The 20,570-nt window shown below is 44.1% G+C and overlaps 1 protein-coding gene across 1 annotated transcript in view; it reads left to right on the top strand.

The window, feature by feature from the left end:
- The window catches only part of LOC115135693 (metabotropic glutamate receptor 4-like), a 278,426-nt gene that overhangs the window by 156,864 nt on the left and 100,992 nt on the right, over nt 1–20,570 (top strand). The window lies entirely within an intron of this gene.

Below are 20,570 nucleotides of genomic sequence, written 5' to 3' on the forward strand. Positions count from 1 at the left end.
TTCAGCAGGACAATAACCTAAAACTCAAAGCCAAATCTACACTGGAGCTGCTTACCAAGAAGACAGTGAATGTTTTTGAGGGCCTAGTTACAATTTGGACTTAATTCTGCTCGAAAACCTATGGAAAATTATTGTCTAGCAATGATCAACAACCAATTTGACAGAGCTTGAAGAATTTTGAAAAGACTAATGGGCAAATATTGTACAATCCAGAAGTGCAAAGCTCTTAAGAGACTTACCCATAAAGACTCACATATATAATTGTATTATATGCATGTGACTCAGTAGTTTGAACACTTACAGTTGAAGTCGGAAGTTTACATGCACCTTAGCCAAATACATTTAAACTTTTCACAATTCCTGACATTTAATCCTAGTATAAATTCCCTGTCATAGGTCAGTTAGGATCACCACTTTATTTTAAGAATGTGGCATGTCAGAATAATAACAGAGAGATGTAATGCCCGGGGTGTAGTGGAGGAAGAAGTCAGGCGCAGGAAGCAGAGAGTTCAGGGTAGTGATACTTTTAATACACCACACTGGTGAAAACGACGCCAACCCAAACAAATGCCCCAAACACGGGGAACTAAAAAGTTCAGCAAAACACACAAACACGGATAACCGTGACTTACAGCCATGTACAACCATACACTGAAAATAATCTCGCACAACCAGCAGGCGGGCCGGCTGGTAAATAAAGCCCAACCAATTAACCTAACTAAACACAGGTGCAGCTAATAAACAGACAAGGGGGGGAAAAGGATCAGTGGCAGTTAGTAGGCCGGTGACGACTAACCGAACAGGAAGGGGAGCCACCTTCGGTAGGAGTTGTGACAGTACCCCCCTGACGCGCGGCTCCCGCAGCGCGCCGACACCGCCCTCAACATTGACGGATCCAAGATGTCCCCCACCGGTACCCAGCACCTCTCCTCCGGACCGTACCTCTCCCAGTCCTCGAGGTACTGCAGACCCCTCACCCGGAGTCTCGAGTCCAGAATGGCCCATATCGTGTACGCCGGGGACCCCTCGATGTCCAGATGGGGAGGAGGGACCTCCGGCACCTCACCGTCCTGCAGGGGACCAGCTACCACCGGCCTGAGGAGAGACACATGAAACGAGGGGTTAATACGTTAATAGGAAGGGAGTTGTAATCGATAACACACCTCGTTTATCCTCCTCAGGACTTTGAAGGGCCCCACACACTGCGGCCCCATCTTCCGGCAGGGCAGGCGGAGGGGGCGGTTTTGGGTCGAGAGCCAGACCCTGTCCCTCAGTACAAACACAGGGGCCTCACTGCGGTGGCGGTCAGCACTCCTCTTCTGCTGTCCACTGGCTTGTTTGAGGGATTCCTGGACGGCCCTCCAGGTCACCTTGGAGCGCTGCACCCACTCCTCCACCGCAGGAGCCTCTGTCTGACTCGGATGCCAAGGTGCCAGGACCGGCTGGTAGCCCAACACAAACTGGAACGGAGATAGGTTTGTCTAGAAGTGAAGGAGTGAGTTTGGGCCAACTCCACCCATGGGACGTGCCTAGACCACTCCCTGGGCTGGTCCTGGAAATACGACCGCAGAAACCTACCCACCTCCTGGATCACTCTCTCCACCTGCCCATTACTCTCAGGGTGATAACAGGAGGTCAGGCTGACCGAGACCCCCAGACGCTCCATGAATGCCCTCCATACCGGGACGTGAACTGGGGACCCTGATCAGAGACGATGTCCTCCGGCACCCCGTAGTGCCGGAAGACGTGGGTGAATAACGCCTCCGCAGTCTGTAGGGATATATAGGGAGACCGGGCAACGGGAGGAGACGGCAGGACTTAGAAAACCGATCCACAACCACCAAAACCGTAGTGTTCCCCTGAGACGGGGGGAGATCCGTCAGGAAATCCACTGATAAGTGAGACCATGGCCGTTGTGGAAAGGGGAGGGGTTGTAACTTCCCTCTGGGAAGGTGCCTAGGAGCCTTACTCTGGGCGCACACCGAACAGGAAGAGACATAAACCCTAACCTCCCTAGCCAAGGTGGGCCACACCCTCCCCTCCCCAGGATGACCCGAGGAGGGTAGGGTGTGAGCCCACCGAATCAGTTGGTCCCGAACATCAAGCGGAACGTACTTACGCCCATCCGGACACTGAGGTGGCACAGGCTCTGCCCGTATCGCCCGCTCGATGTCTGAGTCCACCTCCCATACCACTGGTGCCATCAGCCCGATGCTGGAAGGATGGGAGTAGGCTCGGTGGACCGATCCTCCGTATCATAAAGACGGGGCAGCGCGTCGGGGAGCCTGGTCTATAAGACAGACTAAACATGAATCTGGTGAAGAACATGGCCCACATTGCCTGACGTGGATTCAGTCTCCTAGCTGGCCGAATATACTCCAGATTCTGGTGGTTGGTCCAGATGAGAAAGGAGTGCTTAGCCCCCTCAAGCCAATGTCTCCACACCCTCAGGGCCTTGACCACCGCAAACAACTCCCGGTCCCCCACATCATAGTTACGCTCCGCCGGACTGAGCTTCCTCGAAAAGAAAGCGCAGGGGCGGAGTTTTGGTGGTGTACCCGAGCACTGTGATAGCACGTCACCCACCCCAGCCTCAGCCGCATCCACCTCCACTATGAATGCTAGAGAGGGGTCCGGGTGCGCCAACACGGGTGCATCCGTGAACAGTGCCTTCAATCTATTGAAGGCTCTGTCCGCCTCTGCCGACCACCGCAAACGCACCGCCCCCCCCCTTCGGCAGTGAGGTAATGGGGGCCGCTACCTGGCCAAAACCCCGGATAAAGCTCCGGTAGTAATTGGCAAACCCCAAAAACTGCTGCACCTCCTTCACTGTGGTAGGAGTCGGCCAATTACGCACATCCTTAATCAAATCAAATCAAATGTATTTACATAGCCCTTCGTACATCAGCTGATATCTCAAAGTGCTGTACAGAAACCCAGCCTAAAACCACAAACAGCAAGCAATGCAGGTGTAGAAGCACGGTGGCTAGGAAAAACTCCCTAGAAATGCCAAAACCTAGGAAGAAACCTAGAGAGGAACCAGGCTATGTGGGGTGGCCAGTCCTCTTCTGGCTGTGCCGGGTGGAGATTATAACAGAACATGACCAAGATGTTCAAATGTTCATAAATGACCAGCATGGTCCAATAATAATAAGACAGAACAGTTGAAACTGGAGCAGCAGCACGGCCAGGTGGACTGGGGACAGCAAGGAGTCATCATGTCAGGTAGTCCTGAGGCATGGTCCTAGGGCTCAGGTCCTACGAGAGAGAGAAAGAAAGAATTAGAGAGAGCACACTTAAATTCACACATAGGACACCGAATAGGACAGGAGAAGTACTCCAGATATAACAAACTGACCCTAGCCCCCCGACACATAAACTACTGCAGCATAAATACTGGAGGCTTAATGCGGTCACACTCCATCACCACCCCCGAGGTGGAAATGCGATAACCCAGGAAGGAGACGGCTTGTTTGGAGAACACACACTTCTCAGCCTTGACGTATAGGTCATGCTCCAGCAGTCTACCAAGCACCTTGCGTACCAGAGACACATGCGCGGGTGGCGGAACAGATCACAATATCATCGATATAAACGACCACGCCCTGCCTGTGCAGGTCCCTGAGAATCTCATCTACAAAGGATTGAAAGATGGCTGGAGCATTCTTTAACTCATACAGCATGACGAGGTACTCATAGTGGCCCGATGTGGTACTAAACGCGTTTTTCCACTCGTCTCCATCCGAATACGCACTAGACTATACGCGCTCCTGAGATCCAGTTTTGTGAAAAACTGTGCTCCGTGAAATGATTCCACCGCCGTAGCGATGAGATGTAGTGGGTAACTAAACCCCACTGTGATGGCATTTAGACATCTATAATCAATGCACGGACGCAGACCTCCCTCCTTTTTCTTCACAAAAAAGAAACTTGAGGAGACGGGTGAGATGGCTGAATGTACTCCTGTCCCAGAGATTCCGTGACATATGTCTCCATAGCCAACGTCACCTCCTGGGACAATGGGTACACATGACTCTTGGGAAGCGCAGTGTTTACCTGGAGATTTATCGCACAACCCCCCCCCCCCCCCCCCTCGGTCAATGAGGTGGTAATTTAGTCGCTCTCTTCTTACTGAAAGCTATTGCCAAGGGCATATTCGGAGGGGATGCGCACCGTGGAACCCTGGTCTGGACTCTCCACCGACGTGGCACCGATGGAAACTTCCAGACATATTCCAGAACACTCCTCTGACCACCCCTGGAGAACCCCGCGTCTCCACAAAATCTTAGGATTGTGACTAGCCAGCCAGGGAATCCCCAGCACCACTGGAAACGCAGGCAAATCGATAATGAAGAAACTAATACGCTCCCTATGATTCCCCTGCGTCACCATGTCCAGTGGAACCGTGGCCTCCCTGACCAACCCTGACCCTAATTGCCGGCTATCTAGGGAGTGCACGGGGATCGGAGAATCTATCGGTACAAGCGGTACACCCAGCTTGATGGCGAGTCCGCGATCCATAAAGTTCCCAGCTGCACCTGAATCGACTAGCGCCTTATGCTGGGAAGAGGGTGGGGGGGGAATCAAGACAAACGTGTGACCAACAGGGGGTTCTGGGTGAGTTTGGTTCTGACTCACCTGGGGTGACCGAGAAGCGTTCCGCCTGCCATCTCGATTCCCAGGCGGGCCCCCCCCCAGCACCGATCGGCCATGTGTCTTCTCCGACCACAGCTGGGTCAGGGGGAGCCTCCTCCTCCGGTACCCCTCGGCACGACTCCCCCCAACTCCATAGGAATGGGAGCGGGGGCGTTGGGTGGTGGAACGAACAGGACCCTCTCCGAACGCCCGCAGGCAGCCAGCAGATTGTCCAGTCAGATAGACATGTCGATAAATTAAACAAGGGAGAGTTCGGTGTCCCAACACGCTAGCTCCCTGCAGACGTCCTCCCGGAGACTACACCGGTAGTGGTCTATCAGGGCCACTACCCAGACCCAGCGGCCAAGGTCCGGAACTCCAAGACGTAATCCTGGGCGCTCTTCTTCGCCGAGCCTGGGCCATTCCAGACCGCGTTTGCCCACTCCAGAGCACGAGGGAGTGGGCCTCACGGTCGCCAGGTACAGTTCCAGTTGGAGCAAGAACCCCTGACACCCCGCCGCCGCTCTATCATAGTCCCTCGGGAGCACAAGATGGAGAGCGCTGGAGCCGGGGGATGGGGAGAGAGGAGAAGGGGGATCCAGAGCTGGGGGAACCGAAGGTGGAGAGAGGAGACCACTCCTCTCCCATCGGTCCATTTTCTCCATCATCTGGTCCATCGTGGATCCGATCCGATGGAGGACAGTGGTGTGGTGGAGGACATGTTCCTCCATTGATGGGAGGGGTTTGGCAGTTGCTCCTGCTGACTCCATTCTTAGATGTGCGAGATTCTGTAATGCCTGGGGTGTAGTGGAGGAAGAAGTCAGGCGCAGGAAGCAGAGAGTTCAGGGTAGCGATACTTTTAATACACCACACCGGCGAAAACGACGGCAACCCAAACAAATGCCCCAAACACGGGGAACTAAACAAACTAAACACACACACGGATAACCGTGACTGAAAATAATCCTGCACAACCAGCAGGCCGTCGGTTGGTAAATAAAGCCCAACCAATTAACCTAACAAGGGGGAAAAAAAGGATCAGTGGCAGCTACTAGGCCGTTGACGACGACCGCCGAGCACCACCCGAACAGGAAGGGGAGACACCTTCAGTAGGAGTCGTGACAAGAGAATGATTTATTTCAGCTATTATTTATTTAATCACATTCCCAGTTTGTCTGAAGTTTACATACACTCAATTAGCATTGCCTTTAAATTGTTTAACTTGGGTCAAACGTTTCGGGTAGCCTTCCACAAGCTTCCCACAATAAGTTGTGTGAATTTTGGCCCATTCGTCCTGACAGAGCTGGTGTAACTGACTCAGGTTTGTAGGCTTCCTTGCTCGCACACGCTTTTTCAGTTCTGCCAACAAATTTTGTTTGAGGTCAGGGCTTTGGATTGAGGTCAGGGCTTTGTGATGGCCACTCAAATACCTTGACTTTGTTGTCCTTAAGCCATTCTTCCACAACTTTAGAAGTATGTTTGGGGTCATTGTCCATTTGGAAGAACCATTTGCAACCAAGCTTTAACTTCCTGACTGATGTACGTTCCAAAGTACGTTCATCTCTTCATCTCCTTCCAGAGCAGTATGACGGCTGCTTGGTCCCATGAAGTTTATACTTGCAGATGAACATGTTACCTTCAGGCGTTTGGAAATTGCTCGCAAGGATGAACTTGTAGAGATCACATTTTTTTCAGAGGCTGATTTCTTTTGATTTTCCTATGATGTCAAGCAAAGAGGCGCTGAGTTTGAAGGTAGGCCTTGAAATACATCCTTCGGCAAACCTCCAATTGACTCAAATTATGTCAATTAGCCTACCAGAAGCTTCTAACGCCATTGATATACTTTTCTGGAATTTTCCAAGCTGTTTAAAGGCACAGTCAACTTAGTGTATGGAAACCAACTGGAATTGTGATACAGTGAATTATAGGTGAAATAATCTGTCTTTAAAGAATTGTTGGAAAAATTACTTGTGTCATGCACAAAGTAGATGTCGTAACCGACTTGCCAAAACTATAGTTTGTTAACCTGTTGCTTCTACTCGGGACGCTTGCGTCCCAACTAGAGCTCTGGAAATGCAAATGCGCTACGCTAAATGCTAATAGTATTAGTTAAAACTCAAAAGTTCATTAAAATACACATGCAGGGTATCGAATTAAAGCTACACTCGTTGTGAATCCAGGCAACAAGTCAGATTTTTAAAATGCTTTTCGGCGAAAGCATGAGAAGCTATTATCTGATAGCATGCAACACCCCAAAAGACCCACAGGGGACGTAAACAAAATAATTAGCATTTCGGCGTTACACAAACCGCACAATAAAATAGAAAACATTCATTACCTTTCACCATCTTCTTTGTTGGCACTCCTAGATGTCCCATAAACACTATTTGGGTCTTTATTTCGATTAAATCGGTCCATATAAAGCCTAGATATCGTTATATGTAGACTGTGTGATAAACGAAAAAAACATAGTTTCAAAACGTAACGTCATTTTTTAAAATTCAAAAAGTCGACGATAAACTTTCACAAAACACTTCGAAATACGTTTGTAATGCAACTTTAGCTATTAGTAAACGTTAATAAGCGATAAAATTCATCAGGAGGCGATGTAAAGATCATTAGCTGTCCGTCTGGAAAAATGTCCGGCTAGAAACTCAAGGAAAATATCCGGTCCTAGACCGGATTTAGATACGGTGTCCTGCATGTGTTTGACCAAGAAAAAACTCGAAGGGAAATGACAAGACTCTAGACACCGTGTGGAAGCTGTAGGTACTGCAACCTCAGTCAATTAATTGTGGTTCACCTTTATCAATGGGTTCAAGTAGCGCATGGATATATTTTCCCATTTTCAGTGATCAGTTTTTCCTGTGCTTTTCGATGTAAATGCCGTTCTGGTAAAGCCACAGCAGTGATTTAACCAGTTTTTTAAACGTCTGAGTGTTTTCTATCCACACAGACTAAGCAAATGCATATACTATATTCCTGGCATGAGTAGCAGGGCGCTGAAATGTTGCGCGATTTTTAACAGAATGTTCAAAAAAGTAGAGGGTCGACTGAAGAGGTTAACAAGAAATTTGTGGAGTGGTTGAAAAACAAGTTTAAAGGACTCCAACCTAAGTGTATGTAAACTTCGACTTCAACTGTATGTCAATTACATATTTAATTTTCAATACTTTAGCAAACATTTCTTTGTTATCAACATATTTTCATTAATTAAACGTTTTATTTTTATTAATTTATTCATAATATTTCATTATTTCACGAGATATAGTCTATTGGTTACATTGCCAGAGACGCAACCCAATCGTGAAGTATTTTCTTTCAAATCCACGTGTTTAGCAGATGCTTGTGTTTCTAGGTCTAACAGTAATATCTAAAAGTAATATTTAACAATTCCACAACAATACACACAAATCTCAAGTAAAGGATTGGAATTAGCAATATTGGTCGAGCAATGTCAGTGCGGCATAAACTTCTGTATCTGTCGTTTGTTCTAAATGTTCCATTGCCACCTTAGCTGGCAACGTTCTTATCCCTTGCTTGCTAGCTAGCCAACTACGGCTAACACAGTCACATCAAACAGCAAAGTAGCTGTTTTTTAGTGACATTTATTTGGATAAATCCAATAACAACGAGCTATTGATGCGCTATTTCGCCTGGCATAGAACATGTGCTCTCTCGTCAGGACACTGTTCAGACAAAAGAAAGACAATCCATAACCTTCATTTTAACTGATTTTAATAAATGAAACCATCCATTCTCTTTGTTGTATACCACAGCTGAGTTAGCTAGCTACTTTTTGTATGTTACATTTATTTGCATATCCCCCTGAGTGGTGCATTGGATTAAATATATGTGGGGGTCTGTGCTACTACCAGTACTGCTGCTTTGCTTCAGCCTTTTGGGTGTTGATGATGCTGTGGTGCTCTCTTTATTTTTGGCGAGGATGTTGCTCCAGCGTTTTTTGTCTGCCAGTGAAGGACGCCAGTAAGTCTGGAGCGAACTTTTCCACTGATGCCCACTCACTGACAATCTCCCTCGCTTATAAACCAGCATTGGCCAGTTTCTGGATTGTAGTGTTCCTGATGTTGTGATTTGTGTATTTAGTTGTTCCCACTGCCCTACAGATCTTGGGTAGCAGTGCTGCCAGATAGTTCCACGCCAATCGGTTCTGACGTGTACCAGAGACCCGATACACTCTCCTCTCCTTGGATGGAGATGAAACGCAGGGGCATTCTCTGGGCATTTCGATAGATATTTCTCCAGTCATTCTGCCAACAAAGATCAAGAGAAATGTTCCACTCATCCATTTTTCGTTTTCGCAACAAAGTATCGATGTAGCCAGTCAACTGAAAGTTTTTTGTATGTTGCAATGACAACCAGGTCAACTTTCTGTCTGTCTCGCTCGGACACATCATTCACTTTCTATGGGCCAGTGGAGATCGCAATTCAATTTTGAAACCATATGCAAAGTTTGGAGAGACAGAAAGCAAGGTTTATAAACCTCCGCTGTTGCTAGTCTAAAAGCAAATGGAGATAATAGTAAATAGGCATTTCAACATAATAGCCTTAGTCAGTGGTAACTTGTGGAATAGATACCGGCTGGAACGCGGCTTCGTCCCATCCGTTGTATAATTATTATTGGAAACGGGGAGGTTAGAGCCTTAAATGCTGATTGTCTGAAAGCTGTGGTATATCAGACCGTACAGTATACCAAGTGTATGAAAAACACTTATTTATACTGCTCTAATAACATTAGTAACCAGTTTATTATAACAATAAGGCACCTCGGGCATAAGAACAGCCCTTAGCCATGGTACATTGGACATACACCACACCTCCTAGGGCCATATTGCTTAAATAAAGTATTCTGAATAACTTTGATTACTTTTTTGGGGGTGTCGACCAAATCATGGGCTGGTGCTAGAGTTAGTGGTACCAGTGCCACCAGGGGGAAATGTTAGTCTGGAACCCTGCTGGCACGTGTTCAGTAGCAACATGTTCTCTATGCTGAGGTTGAAGAGGAGCCTAAGGATATACACATCCTCTCTTGCTTTCCCTTCGGGTACGGGCTAAGAGCCTCCCACAGAATTGCCATACATTACCTTGGAACAAAGACTCTTAGTCGACACAACAAGGTCTTATTGAAGACAAATGGCACTTTCCCATTCATGAAATTAATGTCAATGCATCTCCTGAATGGAATGAACTGAAATGCGATTGACCCTAACCCTGCTACATAAATCCCTACATGGCGAAAGTACATTCCGCATCTTCTACTTCCACACACATTGTGTGAAAAAACCTCCACTATGTTGTGAATGGGCATTGAAGGTCTGAGAGGGGTGCATTGGATTATAAAAACATGTCACACAAATGTCTAGAATGGGATCCTAAGTGCTTCTGCCATGCCCGTAACCATACGTTCCCAATCTCCTTTTATCAAGTATGGGTTTAAGTGGAGAAGAATAAGTGAAAAGATCAGGACCTCGTTGTGCAGCAACACAAATGGAATGAATGTGAGCACCTGAAGCCCACTGTGGTTGAGCACATGAATCAGTGTTCCCAGTAGACTATCTGGAGGGAAATGCTCACGCCTCCACTAAGAGACCTTGTTGCAGGTACTTGGCCCTTTGCGTCAATGGAAACCCGACCTTTCGGCTAATTTACAAAATCATTACATTATTCTGCAGTGTTCAACACTGTCAGACAGTTTCAACTATTTTAAGCCCCCCCACCATGCTTCTTGTAGTGGACGAACATTTAATTCTGTTTCGGCACGATGACCTTGAAGAGTCCATTTTAAAATGGCATGGAAGATGGGCTGTTCCCCTATTAGAGGCAGGGGAGACAGGCTGATGTCACATGTGACACACGGGACAGATTTTAGCCTGATGCCACGAAAAAACATCACCAAACATGACTTGGGGAATGAGCAATCTTCCAGTACAGCCATCGGAAATCACTCAAACTACAGAAACTGGATTCAAATGGGAAAAACACGTTCACATTAAATGCAGAAAAATGAATACGATTTCCATGAGGTAATATGTTGAACACTGAGATACAAATAGGATTGTAATAGGCCTTTTAGTGCGGATGACATTGGTCTGAAATTTGGACTGATGGCTCAACTGTGAGGATTGATTGAACGGGGTGTAGAAAAATAAACAATTTTTGTTTAGCACCGTCTGTGAGGGTTCCCCCTTTCACCTTCATTGGAAGAACCCTGACTACATGGAACTCTCTGCCACCCCAGGTAACTCAAGCTAGCAATGAAACCAGTTTAAAAAAAACAGATAAAAGATCACCTTACTGCCTACAGTGGGGAGAACAAGTATTTGATAACTTGCAAAATCGGCAGTGTTTCCTACTTACAAAGCATGTAGAGGTCTGTAATTTTTATCATAGGTACACTTCAACTGCGAGAGACGGAATCTAAAACAAAAATCCATAAAATTACAGTGATTTTTAAGTAATTAATTAAAATTGTATTGCATGACATAAGTATTTGAACACCTTCCAACCAGTAAGAATTCCGGCTCTCACAGATCTGTTAGCTTTTCTTTAAGAACCCTCCTGTTCTCCAGTCATTACCTGTATTAACTGCACCTGTTTGAACTCGTTACCTGTATAAAAGACACCTGTCCACACACTCAATCAAACAGACTCCAACCTCTCCACAATGGCCAAGACCAGAGAGCTGTGTAAGGACATCAGGGATAAAATTGTAGACCTGCACAAGGCTGGGATGGGCCAATAGGCAAGCAGCTTGATGAGAAGGCAACAATTGTTGGCGCAATTATTAGAAAATGGAAGAAGTTCAAGATGACGGTCAATCACCCTCGGTCTGGGGCTCCATGCAAGATCTCACCTCGTGGGGCATCAATGATCATGAGGAAGGTGAGGGATCAGCCAAGAACTACACGGCAGGACCTGGTCAATGACCTGAAGAGAGCTGGGACCACAGTCTCAAAGAAAACCATTAGTAACACACTACGCCATCATTGATTAAAATCCTGCAGCGCACGCAAGGTCCCCCTGCTCAAGCCAGCGCATGTCCAGGCCCGTCTGAAGTTTGCCAATGACCATCTGGATGATCCAGAGGAGGAATGGGAGAAGGTCATGTGGTCTGATGAGACAAAAATAGAGCTTTTTGGTTTAAACTCCACTCGCCGTGTTTGGAGGAAGAAGCAGGATGAGTACAACCCCAAGAATACATTCCCAACCGTGAAGCATGGTGGGGATGCTTTTCTGCAAAGGGGACAGGACGACTGCACCGTATTGAGGGGAGGATGGATGGGGCCATGTATCACGAGATCTTGGCCAACAACCTCATTCCCTCAGTAAGAGCATTGAAGATGGGCCGTGGCTGGGTCTTCCAGCATGACGACGACCCGAAACACACAGCCAGGGCAACTAAGGAGTGGCTCCGTAAGAAGCATCTCAAGGTCCTGGAGGGGCCTAGCCAGTCTCCAGACCTGAACCCAATAGAAAATCTTTGGAGGGAGCTGAAAGTCCGTATTGCCCAGCGACAGCCCCGAAACCTGAAGGATCTGGAGAAGGTATGTGTGTGCAAACCTGGTCAAGAACTACAGGAAACGTATGGTCTCTGTAATTGCAAACAAAGGTTTCTGTACCAAATATTAAGTTCTGATTTTCTGATGTATCAAATGCCTATGTCATGCAATAAAATGCAAATGAATGACTTAAAAATCATACAATGTGATTTTCTGGATTTTTGTTTTAGATTCCGTCTCTCACAGTTGAAGTGTACCAATGATAAATATTACAGATTTCTACGTGCTTTGTAAGTAGGAAAACCTGAAAAATCGTCAGTGTATCAAATACTTGTTCTCCCCACTGTATATATCTTCTATTGTAATTTGCACTGTACTATGTATTAGACCTAGATATGTGTGTATGTACTGATATGTAGGCTGTGACTAATAAAATACTATGTATTTTATCATGTTTCATGTGGACTCAGGAAGAGTAGCTGATGCTTATGCAGTGGCTAATGGGGATCCTAATAAATACAAAATACCCTGCACTAAAATTCCAAACAATTCTTTCGATTTTATGAAAATTATGAATCTGAAAGAAAAGACCAATTATTCTTACTTATGCAATATTCTATTCACGGTTGACGGGTTAGGAGTTGATGGATTTCAGCGTCACAACAAAAGCAGTCAAGGTAGATCGTTCCTCTTTTGATGAAAAAGTAAACAAATAAGATACTTAAGTCAACAGCGTTGAATTGAGCATCTTGTTGATGGAATTCTTTTCCGTTCCTTTTCTACAGTAGCAATCATCGTCCTTATGTTAGACTAGCTGTGTGGAGTTGCAGCCAACTTGACACCCACGCATTTCTGATAGTTCCTCTTTGGCTTTACACATCACAGTTTCATTTATTCAGCTACAACAGATACACATAAACAGTGGACCTCTCACTGTTTCATGGGAATGTTTTGCTATCTATCAGCTTCCTAGACAAGCAGCGGGAGGCTGAGCCAGTATAGTGAGGCACAGCTATTTCAGTGGCAACCTTTCATTTGTTTGTTGCTGTTTAAAAGTTTAGCATAATCCTCCTGTTCTCTTTGACCGAATTGAAACTCAGTCAAAGCAATAGCAAGCAGCTAAAGAGGTTTCTGCAAAACTAATCTGAATGTCTGGCTTGGGGTCTATATAAGTGTTATTGGAGACATTATGCTGGAGTCTTCTAGAGTTATGGAGGCTTTGCAAGAGTTCCAATTTGATTTTGAATGAGGTACACAGCAAAAGTGATTGAGTCTGACAGGAATCACAGGATACAATTTTGACATAATGTCACTTTCACTCAGGGCGTGTCATATCCATTCCAAATGACAATGTGCCAAACAGAACCTGCTAAAAAGGAGAGGGAGATGGGTGGGAAGTTAGAGAGAAAGAGAGAGTCATTGCAAGTAGGGCTGTGAAGGTCATAGAGTTTTGGATGACAGTTATTTCTCAGCCAAATGACCACAGTCACCGCTATAACCATTTGAATATCATTTAAATAGATACAAATATATAATGTCACATCTTCTCCCGCTTCTTCCCTCCAGCGTTTGACGTTGCCCGTTTACTGACCACCGGTCCTGGCAACCATCATTAAGCACACCTGGCATCAATCATTACGCACACCTGCACTTCATCATGGGGCAGCAGGGTAGCCTAGTGGTTAGAGTGTTGGACTAGTAATCGAAAGGTTGCTAGTTCGACTCCCTGAGCTGACAAGGTACAAATCTGTTGTTCTGCCCCTGAACAAGGCAGCTAACCCACTGTTCCTAGGTCGTCATTGAAAATAAGAATTTGTTCTTAATAACTGACCTGCCTAGGTAAATAAAGGTAAAGTCATGAGGCCCACCTGGACTTCATTACCTCCCCTTTATCTGGCACTCCTTAGGTTCATTCCTCAGGCAGTATTGTTTCAAGGCAAGACTCTACTCCTATGTTGTATCGTTCCATGTTCTTTGTTATATTAAACTTCGGCTCCCAGCTACATATGTGGGCACTCCTTCAAGATTATTGGAGAAGCATTCCAGGTGAAGCTGGTTGAGAGGATGCCAAAAGTGTGCAAAGCTGTCAAGGTGGCTACTTTGAAGAATCTCATATCAAATATATTTAGATTAACACTTTTTGGTTACTACATGATTCCATGTGTGTTATGTCATAGTTTTGATGTATTCACTATTATTCTACAATGTAGAAAATAATAAAAAGGAAGAAACATCCTTGAATAAGTAGGTGTGTCCAAACTTTTGACTGGTACTTTACCTGTTGAAGGAAATTGATAAAACTACCAGTATTCTAGCTAGTTTGAGATAGTGTAAATGAGACAGGACAGCTCTCTGTAGTAGTCTACCAATTAATGTAAATCAGTAAACAAAAAATAAACATGCTAGATTCCATTTTTAAAATATAGATTGGAAATTGTAATTTGATGGCAGTTGTAGCTAGGCATGCCAACATAGAAGAAAAATAGCAATGTCAGGGTACAGAAACAATTAGCTAGATTGCATTGCCCAAAGAGTTTATTACTACTAAATAACCTAACCTGTTTTTGGCAAGCTGTGTTGTATGTAAACATGTCATTCCTTTAACATTATCACTGCAATTATAAAACAAACAATTACAATAAAATGTTTCTCAACTATTATTATTATTACCTTTCTGTCAAGCATGGAACTGATAAATAAAATATTTGCCTGGACCCACGGGCCAATGCCATGTGCGATTCTAGCCAAAGTAACTAGCTAAATAGTTAGTTGGACAACAAGCTAAAATCATAGCTTTCATCCAACTGTCTAGATCAATGTTTAAAACAATTGTACCTAACAAAATAAGTTAGCGTATGACAACCTACTTATCAAATCAACTTTGACTAGCTATCTAAATACTTTAAAACAATCTTACCAAATTCTTTGTGGACTGTTTGGCGGTGAATTCCTATCTGGTATCTGAAAAGTAATTGACTCAGTATAACAATGACTACCATCCTCAACAAATACAGCTCACCTAGTACATTCAAGTTCAAACATAAAACATGACATAGCTAACTAGCACTACCTTCAAGATTAATTTCACTGTTTTCATCATTTGAATTTAAGCTAGCTAACATGGCTAAAACTATGTATCCCCTGCCATCAATGCTTGGAAATGTTTAGCTGGATATCAAGTAGCTAGCCCACCAACTAGCTGACTTGCTGCCAGAGCTAGTTTGCTAACCAAGTAATTGATGGGATAAACTTACATGGCCCAAGCTGAAACTAGAACACAATTTGACTGGTTTCAAATTGAGCTGTCTGGCTGTCTAAGAACGGGTGTGATAAACATGTTCCGCCATCATAAATGTTGTCTAGCTACCAAAAGAGGTCTGGCTAACATCATTAGGGAGCTAGCTAACGTTGGCTAGCATAGTTAAAAAAATAACACATGCCCGATCACTAGCTACAACTGCTAGTTGGTGTCTTCAGCCTAGCCTACTCAACCAAACATAAACGAGTAAATCACAATAACCTAGCAAGGCATCGCATTATACAAATATGCTTATGTAAAAATGCAAAGACATTCCACATTTGAATCGAAGCTTCACCTTTCACATCAAACTTTCTCAGGGGGGAAAAAAGATGGCATCGTCTCAACACTGACATTTTCTGAAACTGGCGACGTCATATCTTGTGCATTCGAGTAGCAACTATACCACGCAATGTTGAAAGCACTGTGATTCAAGCAACACTTCATTTATTTACCATTGTCAATTTCAATCCCATTGCTTTAAATATCACTAGAATCAACACAAGCAGATAACACACACAACATTATTTACAGTGCATTCAGAATGTATTCAGATGACTTTTCCCAAATTTTGTTATGTTACAGCCTTATTCTAAAATTAATTAAATCAATTCCTCATCAATCTACACACGATACCCATAATGACAATGCATAAAACTGTTTTAAAAAATGTTTGCAAATGTAATAAAAAGAAAAAACAGATACCTTATTTACATAAGTATTCAGACCCTTTGTTATGAGACTCGAAATTGAGCTCAGGTTCATCCTGTTTCCATAACTTGATTGGATTCCAACAGTGGTAAATTCAATTGATTGGAAATTATTTGGAAAGGCATGGTGTGTACCTGTTTATATAAGGTCCCACAGTTGACAGTGCATGTCAGAGCAAAATGGAAGAAGTTTGGGACCACCAAGGCTTCCAAAAACTGTCCGCCTGGCCAAACTGAGAAAACGTGGGAGAAGGGCCATGGTCAGGTAGGTGACCAAGAACCCGACGGTCACTCTGACCGAGCTGCAGAGTTCCTCTGTGAAGATGGGAGAACCTTCCTTGAAGGACAACCATCTCTGCAGGCGAACGTTACCAGCTGTGCCAAGCTGATTACTTCACACAATGGCTACCATGGCTATTTGGATAAGTGAACATCATTAGCTCATCACAAAGCTTGAATAGCTCTTCATTTTATCGTGAGCCCAACAGCCCCTGGTTGAAGTTCATTGGAGACAGCAGTAAGCCAGTAGCAACAGGAAGTCCACATGGGACATTTTTCAGGTGGTTCCCACATTAACAAAACCCAGCCCGAAAAGAAACATAGTCGGGGAAACACACAGTATTGAAAAGGAAAAAAGTTTCCACTTCGAATTTCCTACTTCAAGCCTAAATGTATCATATTTTGTGGTCATCATCCACCACCACCATCCAGAGATGGCAGACTTCATTATGCTGGACAGAGTTGTGTAACAGGTCTATACTGTTTCACTCTCTTCGGAATAAAAAAGGCAAGGCTAAATGTTTTTCTGTTGTTTGAGGAAGCTCTGCTTAGTTTATCTCCTCCTCATTGACTTTTCAGTGCTTTTCACTAACCAATTAGAGTTGAAGGACCTTGGCTTGGCCCGATGATACCTTATCTGGTTCAGGGATTATCCCTACTTTACTAGGGCTCTGCCAGCTACTCCACTCCCGACCAACAGACATGTAGAAGGGGCAGTCCTGCTTGACACGTCCTGTTCTACAGGGTCTGGAGCTTGAGCGTAGATTACTGTGTTTGGGTTGGCTGTGTCGAGGAGTGAGGAGTCAGGACATGACTGGTATAACAAAGAGCTCTGACTGATCCCTTCCCTATAACTTCTCTGTTTCCTTTACTTTCAGAGCGCTATATAGTATACACAAAGAGGCCTTAGTTTGGCACTACCTGACAAGACTTTCAGTTTGGTATAATGTGTAAAGTGTTTTTGTTATTCCTTCTGCTGGTACGGTATCAATTGGTGTCTCTGCATTGCCTCTTTTACTCGTGGCATATATTTTTGAAGAGTTTAAGTCTGACGCAGCACCCAAAGTAACATAGCTAATTTCTCTATAGAGAAATAGAGCACAGCCTCTAAAAAGTCATTTAGCCCAAGCCAAACATGTCATACAGTCCTTTGTTATCCATTGTATGGTTGGCCTGGACTCCCCTGTCAAGTGCTCATTTATTTTGGAAGTGTGAGCTGAACAATGTGCGCACTCTTCTATGAAATCTCTTCTGGGGCCTAATTTATATAAAACTTTAGATAAAGCTGGCACTGAACAGTGCCATTGTCACGTGTGCTCCCTCTCTGGCCTCTAGGTCACCAGGCTGCTCGTTATGGCACACCTGTCACCATCATTACGCGCACCTGCATGTCATCAGACTCACTTGGAGTCCATCACTTCCCTGATTACCTTCCCTATATATGTCAATCCCTTTGGTTCCTTCCCCGGGCGTTGTTTCTGTGCGTTGTTCGTGTTTCTTACTTTGTATTATGTTGTGTTTATTTATTAAAACCCTCACTCCCTGAACTTGCTTCCCGACTCTCAGCGCACATCGTTACAGCCATCTTCCAAGTTTCTTTTATAACTGTAAAAGTAAAATAACATTACCCTCCTACATTATGGAAAATATTACATGGGAATCTTATGTATCCTATTTGTTGATTTAAGGCACCCAAATTATGAAAATATAGTCATTTCCCTTTGCGAGTAGTCTCCGGGTATGCAGCTAAGCTGACATATGAACTTGTTTAAACATGGTCATACTATGGATCATTTCATTTAGAAGGACCCCTTTTTTAGATGTAAACAATTATTTGATAAAATATATATTTTGGCTTTTGTATTTGCATTTATTATGTATCCCCATTACCTGCTACCAAGGCACTCTTCCTGGCGTCCAACAATGTTAAGGCAGTTATACAATTTGAAAAACATTATAATACATTCATAACACATTAAGTGTGTGCCCTCAGGCCCTACCACATACAACACAAAATCAATGTGTGTGTATAGTGTGTATGTTATCATGTGTTTGTATGCATGTGTCTGAGCCTGTGTTTGTGTTGCTTCACAGTCCCTGATGTTTTTACTGCTTACAGGGTAGCCTAGTGGTTAGAGTGTTGGACTAGTAACCGAAAGGTTTCCCCGAGCTGACAAGGTACAAATCTGCCGTTCTGCCCCTGAACAGGCAGTTAACCCACTGTTCCTAGGCCGTCATTGAAAATAAGAATTTGTTCTTAACTGACTTGCCTAGTTAAATAAAGGTAAAATAAAAAAATAAAATAAAAAATACTTGATGTGGAATAGAGTTCCATGTAGTCATTGCTCTATGCAGTACTGTGCACCTCCCATAGGCTGTTCTGGACTTGGGGACTGTCAAAAAGACCCGGTGGTATGCATGGGTGTCTGAGCTGTGTGGCAGTAGTTCAAACAGACAACTCGGTATGTTGAACATGTCAATACCTCTCACAAATACAAGTAGTGATGAAGTCAATCTCTCCTCCACTTTGAGCCAGGCGAGATTTACATGCATATAATTCATGTTAGCTCTCTGTGTTATCTAAGGGCCAGCCTTGCTTCCCTCTTCTGAGCCAATTGCAATTTTCCTAAGTCCCTCTTTCTGGCACATGACAACACGACTGAACAGTAGTCCAGGTGTGACAAAACTCAGACTTGCCTTATTGATAGTGTTGGTAAGAAGGCAGAACATTGCTTTATTATGGATTTACTTCTCCCCATCTTAGGTTCTATTGTATCAATATGTTTTGACCATGACAGTTTACGATCCAGGGTTACTCCAAGCAGTTTAGTCACCTCAACTTTCTCAATTTCCACATTATTCATTACAATATTTAGTTGAGGTTTAGGGTTTAGTGAATGATTTGTCCCAAATAGAATGCTTTTAGTTTATGAAACCATTTAGGACAAACTTATTCCTTGCCATCCATTCCGGAACTGCAGCTCGTTGTGTTGCAGTCGTTTCAGTCACTGTAGTAGCTAACGTGTACAGTGCTGAGTCATCCACTTACATGGACACTGGCTTTACTCAAGCCCAGTGGAATGTCATTACTGAAGATTTGAAAAATGTGAGAGGCCTAGACAGAGTTTCAAAGAAAAACCCATATCTCTGGCCAATAAAAATAAAAGATTAAGATGGACAAAAGAACACAGACACTGGACAGAGGAACTCTGCCTAGAAGGCCAACATACCTGAGTCACCTCATTACCGTTCACTTTGAGACTGGTGTTTTGTGGGTACTATTTAATGAAGCTGCCAGTTGAGGACTTGTGAGGCGTCTGTTTCTCAAACTAGACACTCTAATGTACTTGTCCTCTTGCCCAGTTGTAGACCGGGGCCTCCCACTACTCTCTCGTTTCTGGTTAGAGCCATTTTGCACTGTTCTGTGAAGGGAGTAGTACACAGTGTTGTAAGAGATATTCAGTTTCTTGGCAATTTCTCACATGGAATAGCCTTCATTTCTCAGAACAAGAATAGACAGATGAGTTTCAGAAGAAAGGCCTTTTCTGGCCATTTTGAGCCTGTAATCGAACCCACAAATGCTGATGCTCCAGATTCTCAACTAGTCTAAAGAAGGCCAGATGTATTGCTTCTTTTATAAGCACAACAGTTCTCAGCTGTGCTAACATAATTGCAAAAGGGTTTTCTAATGATTAATTAGCCAACACAACGTGCCATTAGAACACAGGAGTGATGGTTGCTGATAATGGGCCCCTGTATGCGTATCTAAGTATTCCATTAAAAAAATCTGCCGTTTCCAGCTACAATAGTCATTTACAACATTAACAATGTTTACACTGTATTTCTGATCAATTTTATGTTATTTTAATGGCCAAAAAATTTGCCTTTCTTCCAATAACAAGTAAAATTCTAAGTGACCCCAAACCTTTGAACGGTAGTGTAACTCTTTATCCACAATTTAGCAGGTGGTGTAAAGCCATAATATATACGCTTTTCCAGCAGCAGTCTGATCGATAATGTCAAAAGCCACACTGAAGTCTAACAAAAAAATCCCCCACGATATTTCTATCATCAATTTATCTCAGCCAATCATCAGTCCTTTGCGTAAGTGCTGTGCTTGTTGAATGT

The sequence above is a fragment of the Oncorhynchus nerka genome, linkage group LG2 (genome assembly GCF_034236695.1).
Source record: "Oncorhynchus nerka isolate Pitt River linkage group LG2, Oner_Uvic_2.0, whole genome shotgun sequence".
Taxonomy (NCBI): Eukaryota; Metazoa; Chordata; class Actinopteri; order Salmoniformes; family Salmonidae; genus Oncorhynchus; species Oncorhynchus nerka.